This window comes from Rutidosis leptorrhynchoides, chromosome 4 (genome assembly GCF_046630445.1).
Source record: "Rutidosis leptorrhynchoides isolate AG116_Rl617_1_P2 chromosome 4, CSIRO_AGI_Rlap_v1, whole genome shotgun sequence".
NCBI classification, from domain to species: domain Eukaryota; kingdom Viridiplantae; phylum Streptophyta; class Magnoliopsida; order Asterales; family Asteraceae; genus Rutidosis; species Rutidosis leptorrhynchoides.
The window spans coordinates 283,134,790-283,143,834 of record NC_092336.1 but is presented as its reverse complement, the minus strand read 5'-3'; positions in this window follow the sequence as shown (position 1 = coordinate 283,143,834).

Sequence of the window (9,045 nt, the reverse complement as noted above, 5' to 3'; positions counted from 1 at the left end):
AATATTTTGGGATGAGAATACATGCAGTTTTATAAATGTTTTACGAAATAGACACAAGTAAATGAAACTACGTTATATGGGTGAATGATCGAAGCCGAATATGCCCCTTTTGCTTGGTAGGCTAAGAATTAGTAAACCGATCTACTAATTGACGCGAATCCTAAAGATAGATCTATTGGGCCTAACGAACCCCATCCAAAGTACCGGATGCTTTAGTACTTCGAATTCGTTTTTATCATGTTCGAAGGATATTTCCGGAATGATAGGGGATATTCTTATATGCATCTTGTTAATGTCGGTTACCAGGTATTCAACATATGAATGATTTTTATCTCTATGTATGGGATATATATTGAAATATGAAATCTTGTAGTCTATTATTATGATTTGATAATATATAGGTTAAATCTATAACTCACCAACATTTTTGTTGACATTTTAAGCATGTTTATTCTCAGGTGATTATTAAGAGCTTCCGTTGTTGCATACTAAAATAAGGACAAGATTTGGAGTCCATGCTTGTATGATATTATGTAAAAACTGCATTCAAGAAACTTATTTTTGATGTAATATATTCTTATTGTAAACAATTATGTAATGGTCGTGTGTAAACGGTATATTTTAGATTATCATTATTTGATAATCTACGTAATGCTTTTTAAACTTTTATAGATAAAATAAAGGTTATGGTTGTTTGAAAAATGAATGCAGTCTTTGAAAAACGTCTCATATAGAGGTCAAAACCTCGCGACAAAATCAATTAATATGGAATGTTTATAATCAATATGAACGGGACATTTCAAGCACCAGCAGCATAACCAGTACCAAAAACAATAAGATCATCACACGTCTCAACTTCTCAATCTATACCTCAAGCATAATCATCGTTCTACGAATCGTTCTATATAAACTATCTTCGTCCTTCATGGTGATTATGTAATCTCTAATGTTTTAGAGATTATGTACTCTAGTTCTAGCAGTAAATCTGATAAGTTTAATATCACATTGACTCATTAAATCCATGATTATGTCTGAAGAAAATATATATGCATATATGTTTTCATAAAGATTGTAATTAAAATTTTTATTGTACAAACTGTTAATGATGAAAATATTTTAACGGGTAGGTAATACCCGAGAAATATTTAGATTTCACATTAATAAATTAAACTGTACATTCTTCAAATCTGATTCAATAATCATTTACTATCCTATTAACATCCACAGATATACGAATCCGTTCACCATAAAATAACCATTTTTCATTCAATTTCATATTTGGATTTTGACTTATCAGAATCCAACAAGTGGCATAATGAAGAAAACATTGGGCAAAATAAAATTTGTTAGAAACAAACAAATTAACTATGAGAAATTTTGTTAAGAATCCACGCTAACTATTTCCAGCTAACTGTTCCTAGCTAACTGATTACATTTTATTTATCATAATTTATTTTATCACAATTTAATTCTCGCAATTTTATTTATCGTCATTTAATTTATGTTATTTATTTTACGCACTTTAAATATCGGGACACATGTACAAGGTTTTGACATATCATATCGACGCATCTATATATATTATTTGGAATAACCATAGACACTCTATATGCAGTAATGATCGAGTTAGCTATACATGGTTGAGGTTGATTCTATAATAATATATATAATTTGAGTTGTGATCGAGTCTGAGACATGTACACGGGTCACGATACATATTAATTAATTCGAATATTATATAATATATATGAATTATTGAGTTAGTGACCTTGGACTGCTAACTATGGACTACCAAGATTGGATAATTAAAATGAATTAAAATATTGATTATAACATATGAAACTAAACAATTTTTCAAGTTTGCCACTTGAGTTCATCTTAAACCTCATTTGTATCTTGACTATTACAATCTGCATTCAAACCTTTCATGATTCTTGAAAACACCTCAATCGAGAGGATGAATAAACCGCACTTCAGCTACGGAAGAAAAGATTGATGCATATAGTTATTCACCTGAAAAACTCTCAAAAACTGAGTAAACGTTTAACATGTATCTGTGTTAGTTCCTCTGGCATTATTATTACCGAAAATAAATTTGCATTTCCTTTTCAAATTAGTCAAATTTGTCACAGCTCCAGCAAATCAACTTCGACTTTCATTCAGATTAGTCTTATTATAACCTTGATATATAAGTTTGCCTTTCGTCAACGTTACCGGGGAACCGTTTATATCTCACCCATTAGCAGAAACTTACCAACAACTTCATTACTCATTGGCTTAAGTCTCTCCGAAAAACCATTATATTTGTTCGGTAAAACCTATTCATATACTCATCCACGTCTTATAACGAGAATGACCTTACCAATTACCAGGAATCAGCAAATCTGTATTTTGAATCTCGTAACGTTTCTACATTAACAGTTATATGTATACATATAACATTTATCTCTTAGAATTATGATCTTTCATTCTGAAATTCTGAAAAGCACCCCGTCTACAAATCAATACTCCAAATTCTGAAAAAGCTAAATACAGCAGCAAAAACTGTACACGACTTTAACAGTTGGAAATTTGATGATAAAGAATGGAGTGTTGGAAACACTTAATAGAAAATTTAGTACCGAAAAGCGAATTATGCGAAACTATGAAGGAAGCCGTGGACAAATCACTAAGACTAAACTTGCCTTCAAAGAATCCAAATGATTCGATGCCTGCTGAAATCTTCAGCAATTATCTTGCTGCGAAGTTATATTAAATCTTGTGGAAAATCTTTCTTCATCAACCTTCGATCTTAGAAATTCCAAAATATCATCATAAATATCTTCGATATTTCTGAAGATATTTTCATAAATATTTCTGAAATTATATACCTCTTCATGCTATCTGTATTACATCATATTGAAAACTGTTTTAGTTTTCAATATTCTGTAACATTTAAGAATAAATTATGAATGAATTCTGGAGAAGTGTTGGGAATTGATGCATGAGTTAGTATAATATAATGACACTTGATCAACGTGATTATATTACAGTAAGTCATGCTGAGTTTCTAATGGAACGTGACGATTCACAGATCATAACGTCATCATGTGCCATGTTACATAACTCTTTCATTCTGCTTAACATCTGAACATATCAAGAAAGTATATTCTTGATAGTTCTATTCTCAGTGATTTTGGTAATTTGACAAATAAAATCGTGCTTTTACGTTCTTTCTTGTTTAAAACATTAAGTTCATTCGAAACTCCATACTTACGAATTCTGTACCATTACTCGCTTTACTAGAGGTCGAGAAGAGAATAAAAAGGCAAAAGAGCTCCAAAATATAAGAGAAAATATAAAGCTCAATAACAACACGGAGATTACAAACCGTGAATATTAATACGAATAGCAATATAAAGACACGGTATAATTAAGAATAGTATCACCCCAAGGTAATAGTAAAAGTAAACAGATTTTTCTGGGGGAAGATTTAAAAGAAGGATGACAGAAATTATAATTAGGAAAATATCAAGGATTAGAACGGGATTAAGCATTTTCACAATCTTTTGGATGTATGAACTAAGAAAGGAAGTATAGGAATGGTGAAAATAATGGAACGGAAAAAGTTTAATTTATAATGGAAGTATCAGACAGAGTAATCGAGGCAGATCACCGTATTTAATTATAGAGATCTTAATTCCTTATTCGTCGAAGAATCAAATCTTTTAGATTTCTAAGATTTTCTTTAATTCCTTGAATTCCGGAATTCAACAAAGACAACTTCAAAAGTTAAGACGCACCCTATTTTCTAAAATCAACCGTGACTACGTCATCGGTTAAGACGAAATTGTATCTACTCCTTTCACTATTTAGTGATAGCTTCATTCGTACGCATCGAGTAATCGAATTATCATATCCATATTACCCAACAGTAATAAACTCTATTTATCAGCTCATATGCGTCATGAAAACATTTTTATTGTTAGCCATGACAACTACACTCAAATTTCGGGATGAAATTTCTTTAACGGGTATGTACTGTGACGACCCAGAAATTTCTGACCAAATTTAAACTTGATCTTTATATGTTTCCGACACGATAAGCAAAGTCTATAATGTTGAGTCTTAAAGTTTTGGAACTATTTACATCGATTCGTTTCACCTTCGATTATTCTCAACGATTCACGAACCACTAATTTGTAATATATATATATATATATATATATATATATATATATATATATATATATATATATATATATATATATATATATATATATAATGTTTGATGAATATATATATTATATATATTTTCTACACCTAATTATTATTATATGTATAATGTAAAATATACTAAAAAATATCTAACATTAATATGATATAATAAATAATCACTAAATATTATATGATTAATAATTTATAATCTTATTATATAAAATATAATTAAAAGTTAAAATATAATTGTTATAGTATTTTCACTAGTTAAAATTAATATTAGTATTATTGATAATATTATGTTAGATATATAACATATAGATATGAAGTTTGTTATATATAAATGTTTGTGTTATTGTTATTAATACTATTATTCTTACTAGTATTATTACTTTTATAATTACTATTAATATTAAAAATCATCGTTATAATTATAAGTTATCATTTCTAATAACATTAATATTATAACTAGTAATAAAAAAATCATGATCTTAATTATTATTTTGATATTATTATCATTAAGATTATTATTATTATTATTATTATTATTATTATTATTATTATTATTATTATTATTATTATTATTATTATTATTATTATTAGGATGTTTATTAATAATGTTAAAAGCATTATTATTATTAATAGATTATATTTATTATTCATATTAATTATTAATTAGATAAATAAAAATATACAGATAATTACGCGTGAGATTTGTTACCTATCATTATCAGATATATTTTTTTGTTGTTTGCCTCTGTTTGCTCGTGAACCATGGTCGACCAATAACTGAAATTTTTATAGTCATCAATCAATTTGTTTATGCTACAAATCCATTATGTATTATTAACACACTTTAATTTCCTCTACTGGAATTCCAAAAGAAATCAAACAGATTTTATATTTTTTTCTCTCTTCTCTGTTCGTGTTCTATAACCCTTTTTGCTCTTAATTTGAAAACGAACCCATTTTAAAAATCTAAAAGTGCAGAAGTGTTTTAAATCACTTCATGAATGTTTTCTCAAAATCTCAGGTTCCAATTCGTTCTATCGAATTCAAATTTAGGAGTCAAAGTTCTTGGGAAAAAAAGTCAAACGTTTTGTTTTAGAAGAAATTCAAGTTTGTGTTTGTGTTTTAAGTTAAATTGACGATGTCAATGATTTCTAAAAGTGATTTGAAAACGTTTTCATGTAGGAATTATAGATTGAAAATGTATCAATTGTTAAATCAATTTTTTTTCTGAATATCACGAACAGCACACTTGTGCTTGTCTATTTTTTTTATCATTTTTAATTCACTCAAAAACCAAATTAGGATGAATAGATTTCGTATGAAAGTCCAAAAATCAAATATTTAAAGTATTGTGAGTTGAATTATACTTTGGTCCACTGGTTAACAAATGGAGAAGATGAAGATAGAACACTGAAATAATAAGTTAAATAAATTTAGGGTGCATTTAATTACAGAAAAATGGAATTGGTTGGATGGTTTGGAAGTGTGTTAAGTGAGCGAGTGGTCACGGGTTCGAGCCCGGGCAAGGACATTTTATTTTTGGAACTTATTATTGTGAGGTAGTCATTTTTTTTTTGTATTATTATTATTATTATTATTATTATTATTATTATTATTATTATTATTATTATTATTATTATTATTATTATTATTATTATTATTATTAGTATTATCATTTAGGAAATAAAAACTAGTAGTAATATGATTACTATTTAAATTTTACAACATAATACGAAACATTATTATAAGTTAGCTTGAAGATTAACGTTTGCGATGATAATATATATATATATATATATATATATATATATATATATATATATATATATATATATATATATATATATATATATATATATATATATATATATATAGATGTATAGAAAACTCATAAAGGTTTAAACACTAATACTGAGTATTACTATGAACCTACTTTTAATATATACCGACTAGTATAACTTTAAGGTGTAAATATTAATTACATATAAATTATGTATATATTAAAATACAAAATATATTACAACTATAAACGAGAATTATGTATCAAATAAATATATAGCTTAATATAGATTAATGAACACTTTAGTAAATTGGTAAATATAATTATAAGACATGGTTAAGATTATAAGTATAAAATTTAAAGTTATATATAAAGATATATTTAAGATACACAACCTAACTATATTAATAGTATTATGTACAAAATGAAATATATAAATAATTATGTTTAACACATATAACATAACAAATATTTTTATATATAAAAGGAATATATGAAACATAAATATATTATTAATATAAAAATGATATAATTAATAAGTTAGATATATAAACTTATTCGATTACAATTATGTGTATTAATATATACACAAATGATATAGGTTCGTGAATCCGAGGCCAACCCTGCATTGTTCAGTTTCGTCGTATGAATATTTTTACTACAAAATATTGGATAGTGAGTTTCATTTGCTCCCTTTTTAAATGCTTTTGCAATATATATATATTTTTGGGACTGAGTATACATGCGCTTTTATAAATGCTTTACGAAATAGACACAAGTAATCGAAACTACATTCTCTGGTTGAATTGTTATACCGGATATCACCCTTGTTGAACTTGGTAACCTAAGAATTGGTGTTTATTATAATTGCCACCAATTGACGCGAATCCTAAAGATAGATCTATGGGCCATTAACAAGCCCCAGTCAGAGAATTTGAACTGCTTTAGTACTTCGATATTTATATACGGGGATATTCTAGATGCATTTTGTTAATGTCGGTTACCAGGTGTTCAATCCATATGAATGAATTTTAAACACTTGCGAGTGTATGATTATTGAATAAATGAAATCTGGTGGTCTATTAAAATGATGGAAATGATTATTTATGTTAAACTAATGAACTCACCAACCTTTTGGTTGACACTTTAAAGCATGTTTATTCTCAGGTATGAAAGAAATCTTCCGCTGTGCTTTTGCTCATTTTAGAGATATTATTTGGAGTCATTCATGACATATTTCAAAAGATGTTGCATTCGAGTCGTTGAGTTCATCAAGATTATCAATAAGTCAATTATAGTTGGATATATATTATGAAATGGTATGCATGCCGTCAACTTTTGATGAAATGAAAGTTTGTCTTTTAAAAAAGAATGCAGTGTTTGTAAAATGTATCATATAGAGGTCAAGTACCTCGCGATGTAACCAAATGTAATGTATTCGTCCAGATGGATTAGGACGGGTCGCGACACATTCTTTATGTCATGATGTCAGAACTTCCATATAAGCCACTGTAATATAATCCCGATCATTACATTACGCTGACTCATACTTTCATTTCGTCATTACTTCACAAGTTCATATTAGCAAAACACATACGGTTAGTCCATTGTAGGTAACAAGAATCCATGTGTACTTTTACCAATTGAAAGAAATACTAAACTGAAAATCTGAGATGATAGCATTATCGGCCTCGAAAAACTACTGAATTTAGACTCAGAATTCTCATTCATACAATTTTTCTATGATTTTATAAAACTCGACAAGGTTCCTTATATTTTAACTAAATGCTTAAATATTCCAGAAATACAGTCAGGTGCGTTTGAAATCACTGCAACTTTTCTACAAAACGTTAGGGTCAGATATCTGAATATGTTATAAATGACTTCATTACGAAACCTTTGACGTGTATTTTCAAAGCAAATAGAGCTGTGCTTATTTTTATAAAAATTCCAGAAGTTGACTGTACACTATACTATACCAATACGTAATGAAATTGTATGAAACACGTGTTTTAATTTAGATTAATGTTAGTGTAAATGTTCACACGACATAACTTTAGTGTAAATAAATAGTAGTAGTGGTAAGAACAACTTTTAACAACTCACACATCAATAGAATAAGAAAGGAATAGCATTCAAAATATGAAAGTACAATAAAAGATCTCGAAGTGGTAGAATATGTCTCACAAAACAAATAACGAAACACGTCTGCTAGTCATAACACAAAACAAGATATCATAGATAACGCATGATAAGATAAACTCTCTATCACTCGGAGTCATCTTCATCTAGAAATTTCCGCTCTAAACGGAGAAAACTCGGTTCAACACGCTCTTTAAAGGCGGCCAACTCATCATGTAGGTCAGCATACTTTTCCCTAAGGCGTTTATAGTCTTCTTGGATAACTGTTATGGCCTTTTGCTCTTCCTCTAATATGAAAACTTTGGCTACCAATCTCCTAACAATCTTCTTTAATTCTCGGACTTCATCGATAGGGGATGATGAAGGCCTTGCAACACTAGTAGTTGGTATATCAGAACGGTGACGAACAACACTAGGTAGTAAAGTACTCGAGCCATAGCAACGCGTAAAATCATTGTCATGAGAACTAAATGCAATCTTTCACTTACGGGGATTCTCAGGGGGTGGCAATACACGGGATTCAGTAAGTGTAGCAGGTGGAGTAATAGGTAGAATTGGATCTTGGGGTTTTGGTTCAGTAGTGTGTAGTTTCTTAGACTTTTCTTCATCTTCAGAATCCTTTTCCTTCTCAGATCCCTTTTCTTCATCAGAATCTTCCTCATTCGCAGATTCCTCTTTTTCATCGGAATCCTCTAGGTCGAGATAAGCAATCAAAGGGTTATCCTCAACATTGGAATTGTCCTCGTCCTATTTGGGCTCAGGTTGCCCAACAGTCTCAGACAATACCTCTTCATCAGTACAGGGTGTAAGAGTACCTCGAGAACTCACGGAAGTATCAGACTCAGTATCCGCGTCCCAAGCTGTAATAACCCGACCTTAACCATAAGGACGAATACAATAACATATGATTTCAT